Raw genomic sequence first — 25,532 nt, 5'->3', positions numbered from 1 at the left:
GCTGCTGCCGCTTGCCTCAGGACCTGTAAGGGAACCGCTCACTGCAACGGACGAGCAACAGCTACAGAGACCCAGCAGATGACACGGTGCAATCGCTCTGGCTTCCAGCAGCCTGCTCTGCCTGGCACCTACAATTCTTCTGCCTGTCTCTCGGCCTGACTGCTGCTTTTCCCTGCTCATCACAGCGCTCGGTGCTGGCTTGGAATGAGAGCATCACCTCCCTCCCAGCAGATGTGGCTCCAGCAAGGCCGTGGCCATCCGCCCTGGGAAAGACTCCCTGTTTCACGTCACAGGACGAGAGCAGCTCACAGCCATGTAACAGGCAGTTATTTATCTTTTTTTTTTTCTGTGCGTGGACTTGGGAAATACTTTTTTCCTCTTGTCCCCTCCCCGGGGAGAAGGCATCCCATGAGGGTTGCTGTGGCAAACACTCCGACCTTTGGGTTTAAAACAGGCTATTGATAACAGCCTATCAATACCTGAAGGGAGCTACAGAAGAGCTGGAGAGGGCACTCTTTGTCAGGAAGTGCAGTGACAGGACAAGGGGCAACGGTTTTAAATTGGAAGAGGGGAGATTTAGATTAGATACCAGGAAGAAATTTTTCGCTATGAGGGTGGTGAGGCACTGGAACAGGTTGCCCAGGGAAGTTGCAGATGCCCCATCCCCGGAGGGGTTCAAGGCCAGGCTGGATGGGGCTTTGAGCAACCTGGTCTGGTGGGAGGTATCCCTGCCCAGGGCAGGGGGTCGGAACTGGATGATCTTTAAGGTCCCTTCCAACTGTAACCATTCTGTGATTCTATGATTCTATGAAAACGGTATAACGAGCACCACCAAGCAGGAAAGCCCAGCAAAAGCAACCCAGCCAGGAGAAACATGCTCAAGGAAGCCTCTTCGCCCCTGTGGCACCCCAGGAGGTCTGGTGGGGTGTCCTGGGGCTGTCTGCACTCCTCTGCCACCGTCGAAGGGTGCAGCTGGAGAGTGGCCAAGAGGAGGGACAGCAGCCAGCCATGCTGCCCAAAACCCCTATCGTTGGTGCTGGCAGAGTGCCCCGACAGGGCTTGCAGGATGCTGAGACCTGCTCATCACATCAGGTTAGATTAGATAGCGCCCGAGATACCTCCAAGGCAGAGCAGAGGAGGGAGTGGGGGATTTCCCACCGCTAATTATCGAGCAGTTGTTAGCTGGAGTGGCTCCCCCTGCCAAGGGATTAGGCGACGCATTGTTTCTCACTCAATAAATCTCTGCACCGTGTAGGAAAATTAATCCTGATCCCCCTCCCTCTTTTTTTTTTTCTCACCATCGCAGGGATGTTTCCCTGCTGCAGCATCCCGCAGCCCAAGGCTGCAATGGCAGTGATGCACCAAGAGGGCATGGAGAAGGTGCACGTCCAGTGAGCTGGGTCGGTGGGGACAAGGAGGGGGACAGGGACAGTACCCCACAAGCATGCCCAGTGAGCAGCATAGCAGCCCTGGGAGCACTCATGCTTTTGCAGCCTGGCTGTCGGTGAGAAGCATGGTCCTAGGAGGAGACACAGGATGTCGTGTTGCCTCTGGCTCCCTGGATGCAGCAAGGAAATGGCAAGGCTATTTTTGTCTCTGAGTGGCGTCACGGACAGGTCTTGCTAATTAGCTGCTGAGCACATTGTAAGTGTTCAGAAATGCTGAATGGAAAGGGCTGTGGTGGGAATTTTAGCACAGAGGAGCCTGAAAAGGAGCTGCTGGATACCAATGTTGGGGGGGAGAAGCATCCGGTGAGCCAAAGGGATATATACCTCTTTCAAACTATGCTTTTAGCAGGAGCTACGAGCCACGTGTGAGGAGAGAGTCGAACACCATGATGCTGTGGGACCTCAGGAGACTCCTCCATTCCTGCAGCTCACCACCCCCGAAGGGAAGCAGAGAAGCTGTGCCCTCCTCCTAATTCCCCCCCTGAAGAGAAGGTAGGAGCTCAGGCTGGGTTTTAAACCAAGGCAGAGGAGAAGGCCTACAAATTTTTTCCCATTTAATGACTACATTATCCATGCAATCGAGCCTGCTGCTGCATAATTTCTGCCGGTTCCCCAAAGGGCCAGCGTGTCTGTCAGGCACAAACAAGAGTATCCTCACCAATGCTACTTTTCCCTCTGCTGGATTGCCTTCACCCCAGCCTTCCTGCTCACCCTCCAGGACACATCTGCCTGTGGGATGTGCTCTGGCACGCTTTGCTCGGACACATCTCATCCCCAAAAACAGAGGGAGGGAACACTTCTGTCTGCCCACAATCTGGGTGCACTTGGTGGGTGATGTGGAAGGATGGTGAAGTCCGATGTGTACCTTTGGGGGATCTGATTCTATCAGATAGAAGAATCCCCACTGAGATGGAGGGCTGGATTGGGCGGTGTGGGACACAGAGGCATCAAAGGCACTATCACTTTTAAGATAAGTGCTTTATTAATAAGCCTCTAGTTCATCCACATGGTGGCTTTTGCAGGTGTTACCTGCATGGAAGGTGGAAGGTGTTACCATCCAGTAGCCCAACAGACCAAAAGAGGAGCGTGTCCCAGTTTGCCCTCAGGTCTGGCACGGGGACAGCCCCGTGGGATTCCACACCCAGACACGTGTCTGCAGTTCTCAGAGCTCCCCAACTTCCAGGTTTCACACTTACTGTCATGATGAGGAGAGCCTGGAGGCTCCTGGTCGTGCATGGCTGCAGCCTGTGCTGTGCTGCATGTTGTTTGCTCTCGGGGTGTCCGCAGCTCCCCTGCATCCTCTTCCAGCATCACCATTTCCCGTTTATGCACCCTTGGAAAAAAAACAAAACAGAAAAAAAAAAAAAAACAAACCCCAAAACTGAGGCTTTTTTCCCCCAGCCACGCTGAAGCTTGTCTGCACAGCGACACCCCCGAGTCAGTGCACACAATCCTCCCTCAGCAGCCCGGGGACTGTCAATCTTTTCACACCTGCTTAAGTGGTAGAGTGCTTCTCCCAATTTACTTATCCATCATTTTTTTTATTGAGAAATCTGCTCTAGTCCCACGCAGTTATATGAGTTAATGGAACAAACGATTAGGGGATTCTGTGGGAACAAGCTGTGATTTCAGGCCCAGCGGTGCAGAGCGAGGACTACACTGCACCCATTTCCACCACAGCTGCTCGGAGCAGGATTCAACCCCTTCTGCTGTGAGTTTCCCATTATTTGCATACTCCTTTGCTTGTTTTTATCATTTTAAATATCTACATATACAATTATTTTATTTTTAAAGCCATCTGGGCTACTATGGCTATGTTCCTAAGCAGGGAGAGCACTGTGCCAGTCTGTTCACATTAGAGAGCCTCTCTTTCTGATTAACTCTTCTGCTGCCAGTTAGATCCCCGCTAAGCCATGGGGAGGTCGCTGCTGCTAACACCCCAGCTAAGGCAGGGAACAGCAGTCTCCAGGTCACTGCAGCAGAGAAACAGTCATTTTAAAGAACACAAGTAGGTAAAAAAACAGTACAAAAGTTCCCTATTGAGTCCCGTTTAAGTAGGAGGTGAAGCCTGGGAGAAGTCATCAATAAGCTTCTGCATACCCCAAGTCCCCAAAGCACTTCAGCACCTTAACACATGTATGAGACTTTTCATAAAACTTCTCCTATTAAAAAAGCTTCTTAAAGCCACACTTGAGCTCTAAGGTTTAGAGAGAGCCTGCTTGTCTACTGTAAAATAGAGATCAGCATCTTTCTGGTCTGATTACAGGTCAGAGGAGAGTAAGAAGGACGAAGAAGAAGACGTAGGGTTTTTAAACTCCATCGTAGGGGCTGCAGCAAAACTCCAGTGACGTCCCTGTGGCAGCGCCAGTTTAGCCTCAGTGCAGGAACCTGCACAGTCGATGGGAAGCACAAAGTCTCAGCTAATTTAAAAGATATTTCAAATGTGTGTGTTGAAAGGCACTGAGGGACATTCCTGTCTCATCAGGCCTCATGTTAATGGAAGCCGGATAAACGGTCTCTCAGTGAGAAGGGAACAGCACCTCAGCCCTGACATCCTTAATCACAACCAACCCTGGAAAAGTACCTACAACAAGGCACCTGACACGTACGTTTAGTGCACAATAAACATCAGCTGCTCTTTCCAAGCATTCCCTCGTTCTCCACTGCTGTCCCTCTGGCCTGGTTGGAGCAGGGCTGGGATTTTGCCTTGGAGCTGATAGAGATACCAGAGCTTGTGCCAGGGGCTGGCCAGGCCCGGGGAGGAGGTGAGTAATTAGCAGGTCCCTGTCCACTTCTACCTCATACTCCTGTATGTGCTACAGCAGGAGAAATTCCAGCTGATTCAAGACCCTTTTAATCTACAGGGAGCAGCTGAGATGCTGAGAGCAAGCTTTTCCCATGCACAAGCCACTACAAACTGTGACAAATTTGTCTCAACCCAAGAGCTGCCGCTCTGTATCTTTGCCATTCGAGTGGCTTATTTAGCACATATATATCACAAAACTCCAGGAACTGAACTCTCTTCAAATGACAATTGATTAAACATTCAAGCTATATAAAGTACTGAAGTATTGTAAATACATTTTAAAAGGGGGATGGAAAAAAAAAATCTTTGAAATTCACTTTAAGCTTTCTTTTCAATTATTTATCACAGAATCTCAGCCCCATTAAAGTCAGGCTTAATGGGCTTGTTTATATATTACAGCAAACATTCTGCTTTTAATTGCCTGCTGAAAGGCTCTTACCCGTGTCTCTCAGTTTCGCAGCGGTACTTAACCGGAAGGCAGGAGCGCAGCAAGGCAGGCAGCGGGCAAATCCCCTCTGCACCTCCATCCTGGGATGCTGAGTGGGGATGAAACGCTCCCAACAGAGATCAGTCTGTCCCTCTTTTGCTGGTGAATTCACCCCGGGTCTCCTCCCCAGCCGGGCACTGCATAAGGAGATCAGGTCAACCTAAGGATAATCCATTTTGCCACAGATCCATTACCTCCACGGGTCTTATATCCATGTCTATTCCCAGGGTACAGAATTACTTGGCTTGCAGCTTCTGTCCCCAAGATTCCTCTTTTTATCTCTTCTTGCTGGAAATGATCAAAGTTGTTTCTGCCAGGGCTGACGCAATGGGAGACCCACGACACTTCAGAGCCAGGGGGCCCTCCAGCCCCTAGCAGCACTTTTGGGGAGGTCAGGGGCTGGCTGTATCCTGCTGCTTAACCAGCTGCATTGTGGTTTCAGGCCAGGGCTGAGTGTAGGTTGAAGAGCACAACTGAAGGAGATGTATCATTAATTGAGGAAATGAGGTGTATTCTCATCTTCAGCAGCAACTCTCTGGGTGTGGTGATTGTTGTGGTGATGAGGTGTTGGTTTTGGTGGTTGTTTGTGTGGGGTTTTTTGGGGATTTTTTCTGTTTGTTTCTTTTTGTTTGATTTTTTGGTTGGACTTGATGATCTCAAAGGTCCCTTCCAACCATGAAGATTCTGTGACTCTGTAACTGGGAAGGAAAAAGGTTTCTCCTGGAACTCGTTGGGAAGGCTCTAGAGTAGCATAAATATCTGGTTGGGAATGGTACAGCTGAGGGGTGAGATGGGGTGAAAACATCCAAAGTTCCTCTTCTCTGATATTTGGGCTTGACTGGTTTTATCATCTATTCCTCATCTTAGGAACTCAGCATATTTTGGGTCTGCCTCTGTATGTCTCCAGTGTTGTTGCCACCAATACTCCCCCAAAGAGGGGGAATATTTTCCCCCTTAAGGTGAAAAGAGAAGAAGCTTCTTTCTATAAATGCATACCTAGCATAGGGGCAACCAGCTTTTCTCTGTCATTACCACTATTAAAATAATAAGTCCATATAAAGCCTGTGTGAGAAAAAACCCACCAACGTTGGTGTTTCTGATTTTTAAGCCCATTTCAACCCCAGCTACTAGTCTGAAGACGGAGGAGTAAGCTTCTTCAGAAGTTTGATTCTCAGTTTCCTTAAGTTTGGAAGACAAAGGTAAGTTGATGTCATAATGACTTCTGGATTTTGTGCTGAAATTACATTTTTGGCGCCGTTAAATCCCATTGTGTTCTATGGAGGATATAATGTAATACTCATCAGAGGCAGGCAGCAGTGAGGTTTACTGGCACTAAAATCAATAGGCACTGAATAAAATGGCTCCAAATGATTTAGGATCATGCACACATCTTCTTTTTGTAAGCTTAAAACCATTTGGAGAGGCATTAATTCATTAAAGGCCTCTTGAAGAATGTCATCATACTGTGTAGTCTGGGCCTGTGCACATCAAGAGCATCATAGATTGTGGCTTTTATTAAGGAGGTTGGAGAATATAATTCTTCCTGGAGTACAACAGGCTTTAAAATACGGTGCACTTTGAGATCAAAACAATGTTTATAGCAAGGTAGTTACTAAATATTTTAACATGTACAATATAAAACATACAGCATCCTGGAATGTGTGTTTATGCCACTGAAGCAGCCACTAGAGTTGTCAGATCCATTACAAACCACCATGTAGGCTATTTTATTTGTTTTCATTTCCTTCTGTTTTTTTTTTCTATTTTTTCTTTTTATCGATTGCATGATGTTATAACTTATTTTTATGTAGGAGCGCCAACCCAAAGTTCAATGCTTTTTCTCTTAAACATCTTGCAAACATGCAATTAGCATGTCTGTCCTTATTCTCACTGTTGAACATGGGCGTTTGTACTTTCACACCAATAATGGGAGGAGATCAAATCCCATGCTGGGGGGTGCAATATGGTGCCGTTAAATGGAAAGTAGTCTGCAAATAACTGGGGAACTCCTCGTTGCCTCACCCTACATGAGCCTGAAGTTAAAAATGTCACTGTGGCACAGAAGATATTCTCTTCTGTGCTTCAGAGCTTCTCGCTTTCGACAACACTGGCTGATGGAAATCAAGGTGACTCTAATATGGGCCATGGTCATGGGAGCCACTCTGGTGCACCTCACCTGATGCAAGGTGGCATCACCCTGCAGATAAGCAGCAGGACCACACCAATACATGGCAGCTGAAGAGCCAGTGGCTACCCTTTGCAGATTTACCTCTGGATGTAATTTTGGCTGCTGAGCACTCCCTCATGTTCTAGCTACGGCACATCTGCTGTGGGACACGTGGAGCAGAAGCTCCATGTTCTTTGGCAGCAGAGAGGACAGGATCCGCTGTGGTCATGGTCGTGGTCATGTGTGGGGCGGTACATGTCTAGGGGGGCACAGGCAGTGATGACAGTGAGGTGGGGAGCCAGCCCTCCCTCCAGGGATGTGCAGGATGGATCCCAGCAGGTCAGCAGGTGATGTACGAGCTCTCTTCCTGGAGATAGGTCCTCATGTGCAGGAAGGGACATGAGAACCATCCCTCTCCCCTGCCTACCAAATCACAACAGAGAAGTTGGCCATTAATTTAAATGCTCAAAATCAGACCTTTCCTTCAAAACAGATTTGTCCTCCCAAAATTTCAGAATTAGCTACGGTCAGCTCGGAGCTGTAGAGCTCCTGAAGTTCACAGTGCTACTGACACCGGGAGGGAGGACTGGTTTCCCTGGGCCCAAGTGCTGTGCTCTGCTGGGACACAGCTGACTTCACACCATCCTGGAAACTTCCTAGTCTATGCCAGTTAATGGGATAGCTTAAGAATAGCAAGGAGGCATATCCAGTTGCTTATGGCTGTAAATCAGAAATTGCGAGCATTGAATTCCATTGGCCACATCCCCTCTGCCCAGCCCTGAATCACAGGAATGATGGGCATGAACACAGCATGTGGCATGGTCAGAAAAGTCCGAAAGGAAGGGTTATTCTCCATGGTCAACTTGAGTTGGTTGCCAGACTGGCTTTTTCTACCTTATGTTATGGAGGATGCTATTTTCTTTCCAAAAACCAGGAAATTTGGCACAGGAACAGTGAAATTAACTAGATTTGACCAGCAAGGGTGGGTGAAATTTGAAATGTGCTGTTTTGTCCTCATGACATATGTCTGACAGAGCCTTCTCCTGAAGATCTTGACAGAATCTAGGGTGGATTTTCCTGTTGTTGCTGGACAGAGGGAGCCTTAACTAAGGACATTTTGGCTCAATTCTATTTTGCAAAAAGCATTTGCAAGGATCAGTTTTTACTCCTCCACAGACCAAAAAATTATTAGAAAACCTCTGAAGCTTTCCCATAAGCAGATTTTTACACTGGGCTTTTTTTTTTTTTTTTTTTTTGCAGATGACATCTACCTGCTTTCTCTCTCTGCTTCTATGAAGGTATTATTCAGCAGCACCTCATTTTTTCCCTGGGTTTTTTTTTTTTTTTTTTGGTTCTTTTTCTAATTTGCAAGAGTAAAATACATGCACTAAGGGTGGAGTTAGTCAGACTTGCATCATATCCAGCCTCCCCATCAGCAGCCTAACTGCAGCCCCCAGGTCCACCCGCCTTTGAAAGGAGTGAAGGGTCCACACAGACCCACAGGGAACAGGAAACAGGGATGAGAAATCACAGTTGAACCATCCTGCAGGTAGAGGAGTAGCAATGAGGAGAAAGGCTCGTTATCTGTGTGAAATTCCTGGGCATCTTCCAGCAACTGAAGTTCAAAGAAAACTACATTATTTGAGAAAGCTTTGAAAATATTCATTGAAAGTTAGAAAAAAATTGCTACTCAAATTCCAGGGCCTTTCCCTGTTAATTGAAATGCTAAATGAGTTTCTGCCTGTCCCGATTTTTCCACCATTTTACCTGTTAGCAGAAAAACATTATCCTCCATGGAATAAGCTTCAAGACATCCACAACCAAAGAACAGCTGAAACTTCAGGATACATTTCATAAATATTAATATTTACATACCTAATAAATTCCCTCTTTCCTTTACAGAGTATATATTTAGGTGTGTGAAAGCAGAAACATTTTGGGGTAGAAAATCACTGCTCTTTCCTTTTCGTATCAATTCGATAGTGGATTGCACTGTGTTTTCATTGGGGCTGAAGGCTCCTACCTCCCAAGTTCAGCTGAAAACACAGCACCTTCTAAAAAAAAAAAATTACAAACCAGCCCACAGGGTGGGTTTGTGGTGGGGTGGGCTGGTAGAGGGGAGGGCTCCCGTTCAAGATGCTGAAATAAAAGGGGTTTCCTATAAAAGTGCCAGTGCATCAAAGAGGATGGGGAAGAGCTCTTGGGAAATGTTGTATAGAAGGTGTTCTGGTTGGCATCCTGGGGGGCATCAGGAAGAGGGTGACCAGCAGGTGGAGAGAGGTCATCCTGCCCCTCTGCTCTGCCCTGGGGAGGCCCCATCTGGAGCACTGGGTCCAGTTCTGGGCTCCCCAGTTCCAGAAGGACAGCAAAGGGCTACAGAGATGATGAGGGGCCTGGAGCATCTACCTTACGATGAAAGGCTGAGGGACTTGGGGCTTTTTAGTCTGGAGAAGAGAAGGCTGAGGAGGAAATCTGATCAGTGCTGATAAATACTTCAAGGGAGGTTGTCAGGAGGATGGAGCTGGTCTGTTTTTAGTGGTGCCCAGGGACAGGACAAGAGGAAATGGGCACAAACTTGAATGTAAGAAGTTCCACCTAAACTTGAGGACGAACTTCATTACTATGAGGGTGGTAGAGCCCTGGAAGAGGCTGCCCAGGGAGGTAGTGGAGTCTGGAGTCTCCTCTGGAGACATTCCAAACCCACCTGGACACGTTCCTGTGCAACCTGCTCTGGGTGGACCTGCTTTGGCAGGGGGGTTGGACTAGATGATCTCCAGAGGTCCCTTCCAACCCCATGTGATTCTGTGATTCTGACCCATGCAGTGTTTGGGTAGCTGAATATTCACTGGTTCATCACCACGAAGGGCAGCCCACTGGGGTGCAGGGTCAGAGGCTGGGGGTTCAGGGGAAGGTGTGTTCAGCAGTTCCTCAATGAGTGCTGGCTCTCACTGGCCGGGGGTGAGAAGGTTTCCTCCTGATGCCACCACAGCACACCCGGATGGGAGCAGTTGGATGCTCTGATAAAGCAGACAGAGCCAGGAAACCAAGGCTGATGTTTTCACTTCTCTTGCAAAGCAGATGGCTCTCTGGCTGCTGGCTTTCAGAGCGCTGCCCGGATCAATGCAGGAGAAGAGCAGAAGAAGAGCAGACACTGCAGGGTCACAGGTGTGTGCTTACAGCAAGGATCCTCTGCGAGGTTTTCCTACGGGCATTCACCCCTGCTCTCAGCTGACTCTTTAAACCACAGCAGGGCAGGATCTTGCCCTCAGGTGCCTATCACCCGTGTCTGCTGTCCCCCAGCTACTGGTCTTGAGGGTCCCTCTGAGCAGAAGCTAGATTTTAAGCACAGACTCAAATCCCAATAAGTGTAGGCACAGGCTCAGCCACGCTGCTTGGGAGCTCCACTGAAGAAGTATCTGCAGCAGGTCTCCTCGTGGAAAAGATGCCGCACCATAATGTCTCGTCTTGTCCCAAGGGAAATGCAAAGCAATCAAGCCATTTAAGAATATATTTCAAGCTCTTCATAGCAGGTGTTAGACGCTGTTCTCCGGCTGCTGACAGGAAATGTGTGTGCAATTCTCCTAGGTACCAGGCTCAGAATATGCTTCTTAAGGGCTCGCTGCTTAAAAAATTCTGCAAAGTGTAAATAGCTCTCATAAAATCAGGTAGTAAATCGTCTTATCTGTTTGTCCTGAAAGTGCTCAGCCAGCTGGGTCTTTACCGCATGTGGGAGCCAGCCAGCCAACACATCACGGGGTCGTAATGAGACATTGGGAGGAACAGACAAATCCAGACTAGGAGCCCATCTTAGGAAAAGTTTCTAAAGAAAAAACTGAGTTCAAAGTCCCATCAGCTAAGAAAAAAAAATAAAATTAAAAGAGGAAATCCGCATTTCTGCAGAGGCCATGGAGAAGCAGTTCTCACACCTACCTCTGCCATCCTGGCCATGGGATGCTGAGCAAACATAAGCCAGTAGCTCGGGATGTGTTCTCCTGGGGGAAAAAACCTTTCCCTCCATGTCAACACTGAAGCACTCCCTTCTGCTACCCATCAAGGGCAAAAAAAAAAAAAAAAAAAAAATGAAAAGAAAACCCATCTAGAGTTAAAGAGAATTTTAAAGCTTCTTTTTCCTCCTGTTCCCAGAATAAAGGTAATTGCCTAACAAAAGCCTCTGCAAAGGAATGACAGTGGTCCTGTGCAGGATGACAGTGGGAGAGAGGTCTCTGACTCCATGCACTGCCCGGTCCAACCCCCCCCCCACACACCACCCCTTCCCCAAAGCTCCTGCCAGGAGGGCTGGCCTCGGTGGAGACCCTCACTGGGGACACCCCCCTGAATAGGGGCTGTCAGTGAGGGTGATGGAGGCACCGCAAGTGCAAGGCAGGAGGGAGGGGACGGCAAAGGGGGTGACCCCGCGGGAGCATCTGTTGAGAGCCGGGACATATGGAGTCTTTATTTCTCCTTGTGGAGGCACGAGCTTTTTTTCCTCACCTTCTGCCATCCTCCCATTGTGCAAGGCAGTGGCGACCGGCTCTGGGGACAGCTGCTACCTCTAAACTGCCTCCTCGGGGGACACCACAAAGGGCCCTATCCCAGTCCCCTGCCTGAATCACCTCCCTCATCAATCAGGCAGGCAGAGCATGCCAGGAGGGGTGATGGATACCTTGGGTCTGGTTACCGGGAGACAAGGATGGGGAACTTGAGACCTTTTTTTTCTTTTTCCTTTTTTTTTTTTAAAAAAAAAAAGAAAAAAGAAAAAAATCTGGTGGGCTGCACCTTCTGTGAAAGAGAAAACCACCCTCCCTTTGAATATCTGTGAATTTTGAAATATGGATATTTAAAGATGTGGAGGAAAAAAGTAGTCATCCAGAGCTAATTATACAGCTGTTGAAAAGCCCAGTAAATATGTTACTCAGGGATATATAATACCTTTGATGTAGTTGTAATCCGACTGAAGTTATTATAGGTTTTCACAGCTGCAAAGCAATCCAGCTTAGGAAGGCTTTTTTTTCTTTTTTTTTTAATTTGTAGAGGCAGAAAAGAAATTCTGCTGCCGAAGCAAAATGAAGATCCTCATACAAACACAGTAACACAGCCTAAGAAAAATTATACTGATGCTGAGGAGTATTAACCTGTCCCAAAGCTTAAAAGAGTTTACGGGGTAATAAACAGCGTCAGTAAATCCAAAAGGGCTGGATTTCAGAAGGGCTTTTCTTTAAGACAATTAAAGCTTTAAATAAAAGTATGACTTTGCAGTTGGGAATTCTTTATTCCCTTCAAACCAACAATAAGTATAAGCTGTAAATGCTCTGAAAAAAAATATGTACTGAGGCATGAAATACAGGAAGGCTGCTAGTAAACCTCCAACGTGTTCATTTAAATTGATCATGGAAGCAATAATATCACGAGGCTTTGTAAATGGATGGGTTAAAAGCTGGAACTTTATCGCTGTTTTCATTCCCCAGGGCCCTGTGGTAAAACAAGTCTCCACGCAAGACCTCAAGGCACTGAATGAATTATTCACTCAGTTATGGGTCATTAAATGAGGCTGAGCGAGGGCCGGTGTCCATTATGACACTGTGATGTATGAAGAAAGGCTTATTTCGTGGAGATTGGCATGGGCATACTCCCAGGATGCCCAGTCATTCCCACCACAGCTTCTTCTGAACTCCTCTGGCCGAGGGAGGAGGTCGTGAAGCAGCAGTACAGCTGCACAAAATAGGATAAAAGAGGCCTGAGGTTAAACCACAGGTAAAAGAGAAGCTAAGCACGTTCAGATGCTAATTGCAGAGATGTCTATGCTGGTTTTGAGCTGCTATTTTGTCACCTTTCTGCTGGAGACTGCATCCCCCAGCGGCAGCGCAGCCCGCCCTGGGTCAGCATCTCCTCTCCCAGGCAGTTGCACCGTAACCCACCACTGGACACTCTTGATTTCATCCTGAATAAATGCGTTCACCGTTTTAGCAACTTTTAGTAACCTTTTGGCAATTTTTAAACCAAACTCAAAATAGACTAAAGTAAGCTTTTAACAAAGTTTTCCCATACAACGTCACTCTCCATTAATAAAATCAGGACAGCTTCTCCACGGTGTCCAGAAGTGCTGAAATACAGTTGTTCCCCTGGACTCACTTACTCCTTGAAAAAAAGGAGCTTTTTTTTTTTTTTCTGAGGTCAGGAAAAGAGATGCTGTTATCTAAGTGGTCCACATTTCTGGTGAGAGACAGGATCATGGTGAGGACACACCATCCTCTGGGGCTGGAAAGCCAGCGCATCCCGTAATCCAGCACTATCTTGTATGATCAGAGGCAGATAGGTAAACATGGCCTCGTTTGAACATAGTCTTTAAGGTAATTATTTAGCCAAACTTTTAATTTAGAACCGGGCAAAAAATTCACTTAAAACTACTGGGGCCTTTATAATCCAAAAAAAAAAAAAAAAAAGGGGGTATATTTTTGTTGACCTAAACGTTTTGGTAGTTATCTTGATATCTTCATGCTGGTTTAGTTGAAAAAAGCCCCTAGCATTTCTCATCGACATTCTCTAAATGAAATATGATGGCTTTTCAGTTGAAATGACCTTCTGCTTAGAAATTCAAAAGAAAAACATTTCACAAATCCTCAAAAACAAACCAAAAAGGTGGTGAGTCCTAACTGCTTTCCTCCCACTCTTTCAGAGCTGTCAGAAAAGCAACAGGGAAAAAAAATAGGGGAAAAGAAAAAAAAAAAAAAAGAAAAGGTTATTATCATAGCCACATTTCTTGTTGCTTACTCAAGCAAAATTCCCAATAGTTCAAATCCCAAGGCCCCCTTTCAGTTTTCAGTCAGACAAAGAGACATCCACTGAAGTTAATGAGAAAGCATCCAAAATACAAGTGAAAACTGAGAAAGGACTTCAGGACTTGTCTTAATGACTTAAAAAGACTGTACTCTGAGTAAGGAGGTATTTGTAATGAAGTGTAAGCCCAAGATGCAGCAAATGCAATTTAACCTGCTGTATTGCTTTTCTTAGTATTACTTTTTTTTTTAATGTTCTTGTTGAGCTCGACATACACAACTGGTCTCAAGGGGTGAGGAGGGAATAGCTGTTCTCTAATACAGTCTTTCATTTCCGAGCCCTCAGATCAAGCCCTTCAGGACACTAATTATCCAAAGTTGTTATCATCTGACAGCTGTCAATGGCCTCTGCGAAAATGAGGTGGCGGTGGCAGCCGCGCTCCCAGTGGGCATGTGTCAGCATCGTACAAACACTACTGCAGTTTGCCTGGTATTTTTGTTGGCAGCCCGAGCGTTTATGGAAACAAACCTGTCTTCTCCCTCCTAGCGGGAGCTGCTGCTCTTCACATGGAAAAGAAAGGGGTGGATCCCTGAAGCGCGTCCCTCCGGTGTTCATGCTGGTGGTGGATCACTGAAGGGCACGTCACTCTGGTGTTAATGCTGCAGGTCATCTCTAGTTGATCTTCAGGCTCCGGAGATGTCATCTGGACACGCTTCAGGGACACTGACTCCAGGGAGGAAGGTTAATTCAGTAGTTAGCACACTAGCAGATGCGTTATGGACATGCTCATGTTCCCCTGGGCCCTCATGTAGGACTTTGATCCATTTAGCCTCTTGCGCCCCAATTAGTACAGGGTCAGGTACATAGCTCAGCTCAAGAGGCAGGCAATGGACTTGCACTTCTCCTCTATTCCATCCTACCACTAAAACAAAGTGTCTTTGTCCTGCGATGGGTTGGGAGACCACAGCCCTACAACCCAGCACCAGCTTCAGAGGGAAAGGGGCTGTAAGCAACACTGTCTCTTAGCCTCGTTGCCAAAATTTCTCTATTTATCACTTCTCGTGCTTCACAATTAGCCAGGAACAGATTCACCAGCCTTTCCTACACCAAATCTGGACAGCTCTGCCTGGGCAAGGTGGTACCAGAGCCTTGCTGGATCACCTCCCCTCCAACCACTGGGCATCTGACACCTGCAAACAGGCATATTGAGACTAAATCCGACAGGCAGCACCCAAAAAGAGAACGTTAATCAATTGCTTGGGGGTGGGAACAGAACTAACCAGACACCGTTTCCCTTGGGTTTGTATCCTCTGCCCTCCAGCCAGCACAATCACGACTTCTCCTTATAATCTCCAATCCTAAGAAGCAGCAATTCCAAGGTGGTGCATACTGGCCAGGGCTGCTGCCCTCCAGGTGTCCTCTGGCTAGGAACTGGTACCTCCTTTCTCTCTGTGGGGCTTTAATTTCAGAGGTCTCTCCTCCAATAGCTGCCGGTTTTCACTCAGCTTCTCAGACCTTTGAAATTCCAGGTGAGGGGGTGCCTTTTTCCAGAATCACTTGTCCCCATGAGAATGAGAGATTTCCCAAAGCAAAAGAGGACAGGCATGCAAGGTCAGTCCCGTAGCCTGATGCTTATGGCATTCAGCCAGCCCAGGTGGGTCTCGTTTCTGTTCCCTGCCTTGGACGTGTTTTCCATCTTTTATCCCATTTCTGCTGTGCAAACAGTAGGGTTGCACCACCCACAGGAGGTGCCCCAGTAGGCACAGTGGGGCTTAACCCCCCCTTTCCAGAGCCATGCCTGTACGAAATTATTGCTCAGGTGAATTAAGGTGGTTAAAATCCTTCTCCTAATGGCCCCGTCATCAGGACACGAGCCTCCCTCAGGAGGGAGGTTGTGAGAATGAGGCTCAATTAATGGGTCATCCATGTGCTACAACAGTGTAGAGCATACACAGGTAGTTAAACGACAGAAAATCAGGCAGGGTAAAATGAGTAATAAGAAGTAAGTTACTGCCTCCTCTTTCTGTAACACCTCTCCCACTTCATTAGATAGAATTTCACTCCTCTGAATATAACAAACTGGGCCAAAAATTCCTGGCATAACTCAGTCATCCCACTAGCTGTTATGAGTAACTGAAGGAAATCTAATTTGCTTCTTTTCTAGAACTCGCACTGGAGGAGTAAAATTCAAGAAAGGGGGTAAGAAAAAATATTGTGTAATATAACATGATTTATGTACATGTCTTAGGCAGATAATTCAGGCTGAATGATGCTTAAAAGGCTATTATAGACTTGCTTGCAGCAATGAAATAGCCTGTACTGCTATAAAATGCCTGCCCAGGGCACTTCAGTGAGTTTGGGATTCTCTTCCTAGATTAGTCAGGGGAAATAGCTGAAGTCTTTGATAATGCAACCTTCTCTTTTTGATTGTGCTGGAACAACTCTATGCTGTTAGCATGAGGCTGCTGGAGAGGACTGAAACATACATTTTTAAACATGCAATTGTTTTTAAAAGTATTAGCTCTTCTCCACACTGAAATGTTGGGAGATCTTCCATTAGGCCAGTTGGTTATAATAGCCACCCAAATACTTCATATATTTCTTAGACCCACGCTGCGATGGGTAAAGTCTCTCTCCCAGGGACTGAAAGTCTATTCATTTCTAATGTGCAGAAATGATCCGAAATTCTTCTTTTCAGTCAGAAAATGCTGATTCAAGAAAACAAACTCCTTTGGCAGGAACTCATTGCTTGTGAGAGTCCTGTTGGGAGATGCCTCTGAGCTGCAGGAAAAGACCCAAAAAGGGAGATGGGCACATGGAGAGGCATCTGCCCGGCCGTAGCACCCAGTCACAGCACCCGCTGGAGAGGGTGTTTTTCACTAATTCTGTGTGAAGGAGCAAACATCACCCAAGCCCAAAGTTGCACTGCAGCCCACAAACCTGCCACAAACCTAGCACACATCTTACTTCTGCATGGAAGGAGAAAATACTGGAGACTCAGGAAAGTCCCATGGCATGGGAACATCATTTGCCACTTAGCTCAGATAAAGGGTTTCTAAAAGCCAGCGCTCTCCTTGTCAGGCACAGGGACTGAGACAAGCATAAGATGTTAATTATTAACACCCTGAAGTCCAAAAACTCCAGAGATGTGGCAGAGGGGTTCTTGCCAGGTACAAAAACCAGGATAGCATACAGCCATAGCCAAAGGAAACACCATAAATTGAAACGCTGGCATATAAACCGTACAGTGCAGGTGTTATTTAGAGACACCATTTTTAAAGGCCCCTTTAAAAGCTCCGGCACAATCTTTTTTTACACCCAAAAGGTGGCATATTCAATTTTTCTCCTCCATTTTTAGCACTCGGCTTTTATGTAGATAACATTTGGATGAGTCAAAGTGGAAGGGAAGCTGCAAGCTTTTTAGTCCCATGAAATCCGAGGTGCAGAAGAAGATGTCCATAGGACTTCTCAACCACTTCTCCATTTTCTTGATTGAGCCCACCCCTTGAAAAGAAAAATAACTTGGGGGGAGGAGGGGAGGCGGCAAGGCAAAGGAACAGCTGTGTTTAACTGGTGGCTTCAGTCTGCAGCTCGATTTCCTTGCAGGCTTTTAAAAGGAGTATCTGTGTTTAGTCTAATGGAAAGCGGCTGTCCGAAGGTGCTCACTGCTCCTATAACATTTTCACAGACACAGTGCTCGGCCCCATCTGGCTGGGTTACTGATGATGTCATTTCACACAGCATTGACCAAAACACTGTCAAGCACATTTTTTTATCTTTTTTTAGCTCTTCCTTCATTTCAAGGAAATGCAAACTAGCAAATAGCACACGCCTGCCCCATGCTGTGCCCTACGGAGGAGGATTTCCAGATTGCAGATTTGTTTGTTTGGACGGGAAGGCTTTTTGGCCTGCCCTGGGGAAATTGCCATCTGCAGGTAGGTTCAGTGAGAAGTCAATACCCATAGGCCAAGAACATTCAGCTTTTTAATGAGCTTTACAGACAGGTGGCATTGGGCAGAAAGACTGAATTTGCAGAAGCTGGTACAGGTCAAGGAAGAGAGAGACGTAAGGAGCAGCAGAAAGATAGGACTGTAAAACTTTAAGGATGCTGTCAAAACGTGAGTTTTCTTTCTCTTTGCCACCAAAAAAAAAATAATACTCTGTAGTATTTCATGGACTACCTGGTCTAGTTGGGGGTGTCCCTGCTGACTGTGGTGAGGTCGGACTAGATGACCTTTGGAGGTCCCTTCCGGCCTGGACAATTCTATGATTCTAGTCCTCTCTTGGTCACTGATTGCTTGGATTCGGCTTCAATAAATTACTTGTAGCAAAAGTAGGTGCCTTTCATGCCTCTTTCCTTCACTGCCTCTCCAAAGGCATGGGTTGCTGACAGCTGTCCAGGGCCAGCCTTGCCTTCACAACACAATTCAGCAGACTTAAGCCTTCATTTTGAAATGTGGAAGCTCCCAAGTTGACTGGAGCTGCCAGGGTCTCCCGGCTGGACTAGAGCCCTGGGTACTGGGCTCAAGAGCTGGATGGTGCAAGGTGCAGCCCGCCTGTCCCAAAGTGGACATATAATGGCAAGGGATGCACAGGGGACACCTTGCACCAGGGCTGCCCTATGAAAACCCTTCGTTCACAAATGTCTCACAATGCCTGCCCTAAATTTGACATGGAGGGGACCGTGGCCTGGAGCTGGCCCTTGGCACCACACTTGCCACCACCCTTTTACGCAGAACAGGGAATCAACAAGAGCCAAGTGGGCAACTATCTTGAGAGATCAAAGGCACCTCAACCAAAGGTTCAAAAAAAAGGAAAAAAAAGTGCAGAAAGCACTGAATTGCTGTCTGGCGCTTTCATTCGTGCCACTGGGGTGCCCAGTCTGGCTAAAAGGCTTTGTATAAAAGGTCATCCACGAAGTCGGCCACCAGCACGGTGCCTGGATGCACCGCGCTCTGCTGACCCCAACGTGCTGGAGCAAGACCGCGGGCTGCAAAATGAGATGTGTATTTTGAAAGGTTAACCCCTGTGAGATGATTTCAAAATAAACAACCGCCTCCCTCAAAGGCTTTCTGGGAAAGCACCCGGCAAACAAGCCCAGGCAGGTACCACGGAGGGGAGCCAGCTACATGACAAAACAGTCACAAAGCAGCACCTGCGACCACAAGCACGGGCGCGCATCGCACTTGAACCTAGGGAGAAATCAGCCCTGGCGTAAAAAGATCTTCTAGATCCTACCGAAGGTCAAATTCTGCAAACCTGTCCGCAACCAAGCAAGGCACACCTCCGAGAAGGGGAATTTTTTCCCTGAGTCAATGGCCACTTTTTCCCCTGTAACTGCCCCACAGGGTATTAGTAAATTCTGCACTAGCGAAAAGACTCAGCAGCCTTTCAAAAAGGAAAAACAAGAGTTCAGTACTTGGTAAGTCCACCTGAGATGATTGGACATTTTGAGGTGCATTACCACCAGTCTTAGAACTCTCGAGTGATGTTTGAGCACTTGGGCTTACCTCAAGTATATTTCTTATACTGCATGCTCCCCTTTCTCACCGTATGTATTCTGTAGAGGTTTCTTCCATTTTTTTCACTGTTGTTTTCTATCTTTTTAACCTTTGAAAAAATCACTGTTATGAAGGTTGTTGGAGAGACACCCTCAACGGTTTATAAAACCGTTATATTTTTTATAAAAACCTCAACGGTTCTTATAAAACATGTTAATCTTCCCATCTACAAAGTTACCTTGTTTTTAATGGAGAAATCATCTTCCATTAATATTACATTAAAAACACTGCTTCTCTACATCAAGGGCCAAACTCTGCTCTCAGAAGCGCACACGCAATGCTGCTGAAAGGAATGGCAGCTCCACACAGGAATCCAACAGCAACATCTGGCCCCAGATGTTTTATTTATTTGCAATTTAACATCGCATTATACAATATTCATAATTTTGCTGCTTTCCATTTCAATGGCTGCTATTTGTATGACTTTAAGAGGCTGCCTGAATGCGTTTTTAGTGCTCAAACAAGGAGAAATGAGTACAGCAGAAGCAAATCTGCACGTTATTTCTGGAGGTCTGGAAATCTTCTTGATGAACTACACTCGTCTCAGCGATGAGACGTGCTGAGCCACTGTAACTCCAGGGGAAATCAATTGTGAAAACACCTAGAGCCTGTACGAGGCAGATCACAAGCAAGGACATGTCCCTCAGTTTTAGGAGAGGCAACCGGTCAGCACGTGGCAACCTTGTGGCACAGATGGACAAGAGGGCAGGTCCCAGCACAGCATCTCCCTTGTACAAGGCCATGTGCCTCTTGGCTCCATCACGGGGACCAGGCTGAAGATGAAGGCACAAGGGTCTGACATGGGAGCTGAGCACGCCATTTCGCCTTTCAGAATAGGGAAAGTTTATAAAATCACTCCAAATCAAGGAAAGCTGCCCTCAGTACTTGATTTTGCTAATTTACTACGTTTAAGGCTTTTCTTTACTACCCATGTTCAACTAAACCGGATCCCTCATGCCTGTAAAGTTAATCCTCCCCATAAAACAGAAATCATTGTTAATATTTGCAAATCTTATCACTGGAATGGAAATGGTGACCTGTGGGACTGTCCCACTTTTCAAGCAATTGAAGCATTAAGACATAATTTATGCACTTGAGAAGAAATTTCCATATCACAGAGATTGCTTCATTCCCTGTTATGACTTATGAAGGGTGTTACTAGTAAATGAAGCCACAGAGACCTGTATTACATAAGAACTTGTTTTGACATGTATAGTGCATCTTATTTATGGTGATAGTCCAAAGGTACTGTTTTAATCCAACTTAACATTATTCCAAGGTTGTCCAGTCAAAAAAAAAAAAAAAAAAAGCAAGCTACAGTAAGATCCTATGACCAGACACTTCACTATGCATCAAAGTCCCAGATAGCTGTGACACTTTGGTCACGCTGTCTGTGATGCACTGAGATTATTATTTTTTTTTAGAGTATTTATTTGAAAGATGGCCTATTGGGGAAGGGAGGGAGAGAAGGACTGAGAAAGGGAGGAGAAAGGGCAGTGGCAGAGGGAAGGAAGGAAGGATGGACGTCACTCTTGGTGTGAGCTGAGGACTGACTTGGCCCACAGCACCTCGACAAGTGCTGGACTTGTTCTAATGACTACAGTTCATTGAGCGTTGCTGTGTGTTTCTGTAAAACAACACCAAGCAAAACCAGAAAAGTGTGGATTCCTCTTAATCCCTCCCTTGAACATGTTATGTGTTTTGAAACCTTATCTGGCATTTACTGTAAAAGCTCTGGTTAGAATTACTACACACATAATTGTCTTTGGTACATCCATCCAGAGGCAAGAGGTTCCAACATGGAACCATGCACTTTGTAGACCTGTGAGAGGGTTTACTTAATCAGAGTCCATAATATATTCCACAAAGATAGTGATCAGAATACCAGCTGGTGATCCCTTGCTTAGCCACTTCTCCTATGAATCAAAAATAAATTATTCTTTTCTCCCTTGTAGAAGAGCGTTGCTGAAAACAAACTACTTAATTTTGCTTTTAGGGCTCTCAAAAGACTAAGCGAGATATATTAGCTGTCTGAAGACAGAGAACTTTCTATTCTTGGTGGAATTCTTCTTGGTTTAATTGGGCTTTGTAGAAAAAATAATGTTATTTTGAAGGAGCAACGATACACTGTGGGTGTGTTTTTATACACACAATTGCTGTCGTATTAGAAGTCTGTTGTGGAGTTAACCTTATTATTATTTATTCATTATTTTCTGCGATGCGTATAAACAGTATTCAGAGATTTTAAAAATATACATGAATATTACTGTTCCACAAATGTAACAACCCAGCCAGAATACCAGCATTTGATGGAGATTACAGTCTGGAGAGCTGCAGGGAAGTTTTTAACCACGTCACAGCAATCTGGCCTTCAACCAAGGATTTGACAATTCTCCTACATTCCCATTTTCACAGGTCTTCCTGGTTTTTACCACTCCAGGCTCCAAGCTGTGGGAAGCACTGGCAGCCCTCTGCCTCTCACCCCCTGTAACCGTACCCACAGGTATGTTATGTGTTGGCATTTCCCCTACATGCATGTCCTGAATCTGGAAAGCGGGAGCTGTGCTCTTATAGGCAGTTGCCACTGCGTATAGGAAAGTATGAAGAAAAACCACATTCTGCTTCTGTGATTTCCAAACTGTAGTGTTCTGAGGTGCTTTGGGTAATTCCAGCACACTGGAATTTCAGTCTATATCCCTTGCACCCACTGACATGGAGAGACTAGCTTGGATTTCATCCAGAGACACAGGATAAACACAAGGGCTTTCAAATCAAGAGGGGCAGACTGATTTCCGATCCTCAAGAAGAAGATCAGTGATGCAGAAGAATTGGAGAGTAAACCTGGAATTTGTGGTTTTGTTCAGACATACAGCACTTCATCTTCCATCTATCCATCTATTATTTAACTCGATGATCTCTAAGGTCCCTTCCAACTCTAACCATTCCATGGAGTCAGGAGGGAGCCACACCATCGTTAAAACTATATGACTTCCAAGCCCATAACTTGCCAAGTGCTCTGCTATAGTCTTTTCCTAAACAGGAGAAGTTTCTTCCACTTCATACTGAAGTTGCTAGCATGAACTGATCAACGTGAAGTAATTTAAGGAAGTTGTTGCAAGAAAGACATTGTAAATTACACCCTTTATTTTGGCTTAATAAAACTTCCAACGGGCGTCACAATGAACTATGTCAGGCTCTTTCTACAGGAACTTAAATTAACGTTATCCAAGCTCTACTAATCCTGCCTTTCTACAGGGAAAGCTCCCGCAGCTCAGACAGGCTGTATTTTCTAAGTCACCATCTTGCTTCTGGATGGTTGTTTCCCTCATCTCAAAGGCAGACAAAAGAAAAGAACAACCACGTAGTATTAAGAAAAGCAACCTGGCAAGAAGCTCTTGTGTAACGTCTAACTGTTGTCAGCAGGCTACAGTTGAACCTGCCCAAGGAAATCAGGGCTATGAGTCCGGATTCCTCTGTCGGCAGAAGCTTTTCATTCACACCTTTGCACAGTTCTTGACAGCTGTGGCATCCTTGTCAGATTAAATGTATCAGGACTCTGCGTCTGTTTTCAAACCAAGTGAAAAAAGCTCATTAGAAAACCTGCCAGTTGGCAAAAAGATCAGAATAGTTGTACTGATTGTATGGTCCTAATTACAGCTCGTTAATGCTGAGAGCAGAGGTGGGAAGGTGGGGAGCAGTGAATACAGACCAAGGCAAGCAATCCTGTGCACTGGGAATGCAACGAAATACACCACATGTAGCTAGTGATCATAGAATAGAATCGTCTAGGTTGGAAGGGACCAACCATCAACCTAACTCTGATAAAAAAACAAAAAGAAAACCTTACAAAAAAAAAACCCACATCACTAAGCCATGTCTCTAAGCACCATGTCAACCCATCTTTTGAACACCTCCAGGGATGGTGCCTCAACCACTTCCCTGGGCAGCCCATTCCAAGGCTTGATAACCCTTTCAGTGTAAAAATTTTTCCTGATATCCAACCCGAACCTCCCCTGGTGCAACTTGAGGCCGTTGCCTCTTGTCCCATTTCCTGGGACTTGGGAGAAGAGACTGACCCCCATCTCTCTACACCCTCCTGTCAGGGAGTTGTAGAGAGTGAAATAAAGCTGTTGCTTATTTGTGGTGGTGTCTCAGTGTTTTCCAAACACCCAGAGATGATTCACTCTGCAAGAAATGCAAACCCAAAGGGGCATTATGAGCCTGTGAGAGGATGCTGAAGATGTGGGCACCCTCCTACCCTACAAACTAAGAATAGCCTGGCCAGAACAGGCAGGCGATGGAAAAAATCCCTCCTAAACCTGCCTTTCTGGCTGTGGGGTTGACTCACAGAGCACCCTCTCACTGTTCCTTACCCTGGCAGCCCACAAGCTGCCAGTCCCCCACGGGGGATGCCCTGCAGCCCCTCCTGGTGCCAACAAGGTGTCAAGGTTAAAAGTAAAAGCCGTTGCTATAATGCAGGTTTTGCAGGCATGCAGAACCATTATTTCCTCCAAGAGGCATTGCTTTGTCTCATCTAAAATGAGATGTCTCATCTCATCTTTGTCCCATCTAAAATGGGACACTTACACAGCTCCTGCGGGTGGAAACCAATCCTGAAAATCACAACCTGGGAGTGACAATGCCCTTAAATACACATTTCCTCCCTACTCCAGCCTTCCCCCAACGTGAACCAAGTGCTTCCCCCACTCAGTGCTTGCTGAAGATACCAGTTGTAACACAGCAAGGGCAATGTGTTGTCACCATCTGGCAGAAGGGACACAAATGTTGTACAGAGTAAATCAAAATTCTCCGCTGGGGTGTCTATGCCACTGAGAAGGAAATTCTCTTGTCTCATCAGCAAGTTGGTGGAGACCAAACTATTCATAAATCAAAAAAATAAAATAAAAAAATAAATGGAAAACTATTTAACACAAATGAACACCTACCGTTTACAGAAACAACAGAGGTAATTTATCATTACCTTTTCAAAAATCCTGGGCATGATTATAACCAAACATTTCCCAAAGGAAGGCTGATGGGGGCGGTGACTACATCCATATACCAGGCTTTGGTGGACACAGTATCAAAAAAAGGGTCTTTCATTGCTGTATAACACCATGATTACTTCTGCCCTTAGCATCCATATACTATGCTTGTGAATATGAAATCTGGGATATTTGTGATATTTGTGTTGTAAGAACAGTCAAGCGTATTTTCTGTGTTGTGTAAAAAACGTGGTGACAGAATTAATTTGAAGTTCTAGTCTAAATTGACATGTCTAATTTGAAACGGTCAAGTAAGAGGAATGTCCATGTGTTTTCAGATCCAGCAGAAGATATTATCATCTATTTCTTTTTTTTTTAAACCTGTATTAACATGGCTGCAGCCACCTATACAGGCTATTAGAGGAAAAACAGAAGAGGAAGCGGAGGAATTATCACCTGACGGAAGAACTAACTGCTGAATGGATGCGATAAGAATCTGCAGAAAATGAAAAACCTCTCCCAAATAAGCAACTGAACAATGTAATGAAAATATGACATCTGGAAGTGTCAGGACCTGTCCATAGCAGAGACCACTTTCACTATCACATTAAAGACACAGAATCATGTATTGGATCCCCCCAGCTCCCGTGCCAGGGGCTGGTACAGGCAGAGCTCTGCAAAAGAGGAGCCCAGGTCTTTTTTGAAGGGTCTGAAGGCAGCCTGAGAGAACCTGAACCTTCGGTCATGAACGTTACTATAAAAGAAGCTCAGAGTGACCCTGCTGACAAGAAAAGGATCAAATATTTTCGTCCCTTGAAAAAGAAGTTTGGAAACCTTATGAAATATTATCTGTCACTGCCTATAGCCTGTTCTTACTAGTGGTATTTCTGACACAGACTGATCTTTGTGATCTCTCACTCCAGAAATACACACAGCCTGTATTACCCTGTTAATTTCTCTCTGACTCAGGGCAGGATGCAGGTGGAATCCGTAACGACTTCACTGCAGCCATTCTGTCTTGGACTCTAATCTCAGTAGATCTCAGAGATAAGCAAAATCAAGGCAAAAACCTAACCAAAAAGTCTCCAAGGAAAATCCAAACGCTAAAGGGAGAGGCAGAATGACTCAGGACTCCTTCTCAAGGGCTTTGTTTCTGAACCTTTCCCCTTAATGAGGTTGCAGAGGGCACTGAAAAGTAGAATGTAGTTTCAGATCAAGCAAGTTTCAGATCCAGCCATTTATAATCATTAGCAAGATTTTATTGCAGGACAAACCTATGAGTTACTGTCATGGGTAACAATATT

At 45.8% G+C, this 25,532-nt stretch overlaps 1 long non-coding RNA gene across 3 annotated transcripts in view; it reads right to left on the bottom strand.

The window, feature by feature from the left end:
- Positions 1-1,713: 1,713 nt before the first annotated feature.
- LOC106893516 overlaps positions 1,714-25,532 on the bottom strand; it is a 56,074-nt gene continuing 32,255 nt past the window's right edge. Inside the window, exons 10-11 of one of the 3 annotated variants that reach the window (XR_001413092.1) lie at positions 14,211-14,409; positions 1,714-2,781 (exon numbers count right to left, since the gene is read on the bottom strand). This is a non-coding gene — a long non-coding RNA (uncharacterized LOC106893516). Of the gene's footprint in view, positions 2,782-14,210; positions 14,410-22,730; positions 22,806-25,532 lie in introns of those variants that run through there. The other 2 variants (XR_001413091.1, XR_001413093.1) reach the window with 2 other exon arrangements.

This window comes from Calidris pugnax, unplaced genomic scaffold (assembly GCF_001431845.1).
Source record: "Calidris pugnax isolate Ruff unplaced genomic scaffold, ASM143184v1 scaffold183, whole genome shotgun sequence".
NCBI lineage: Eukaryota > Metazoa > Chordata > Aves > Charadriiformes > Scolopacidae > Calidris > Calidris pugnax.
The sequence above is the reverse complement of the archived record's forward strand: the minus strand, read 5'-3'. Positions and strand labels throughout refer to the sequence as shown.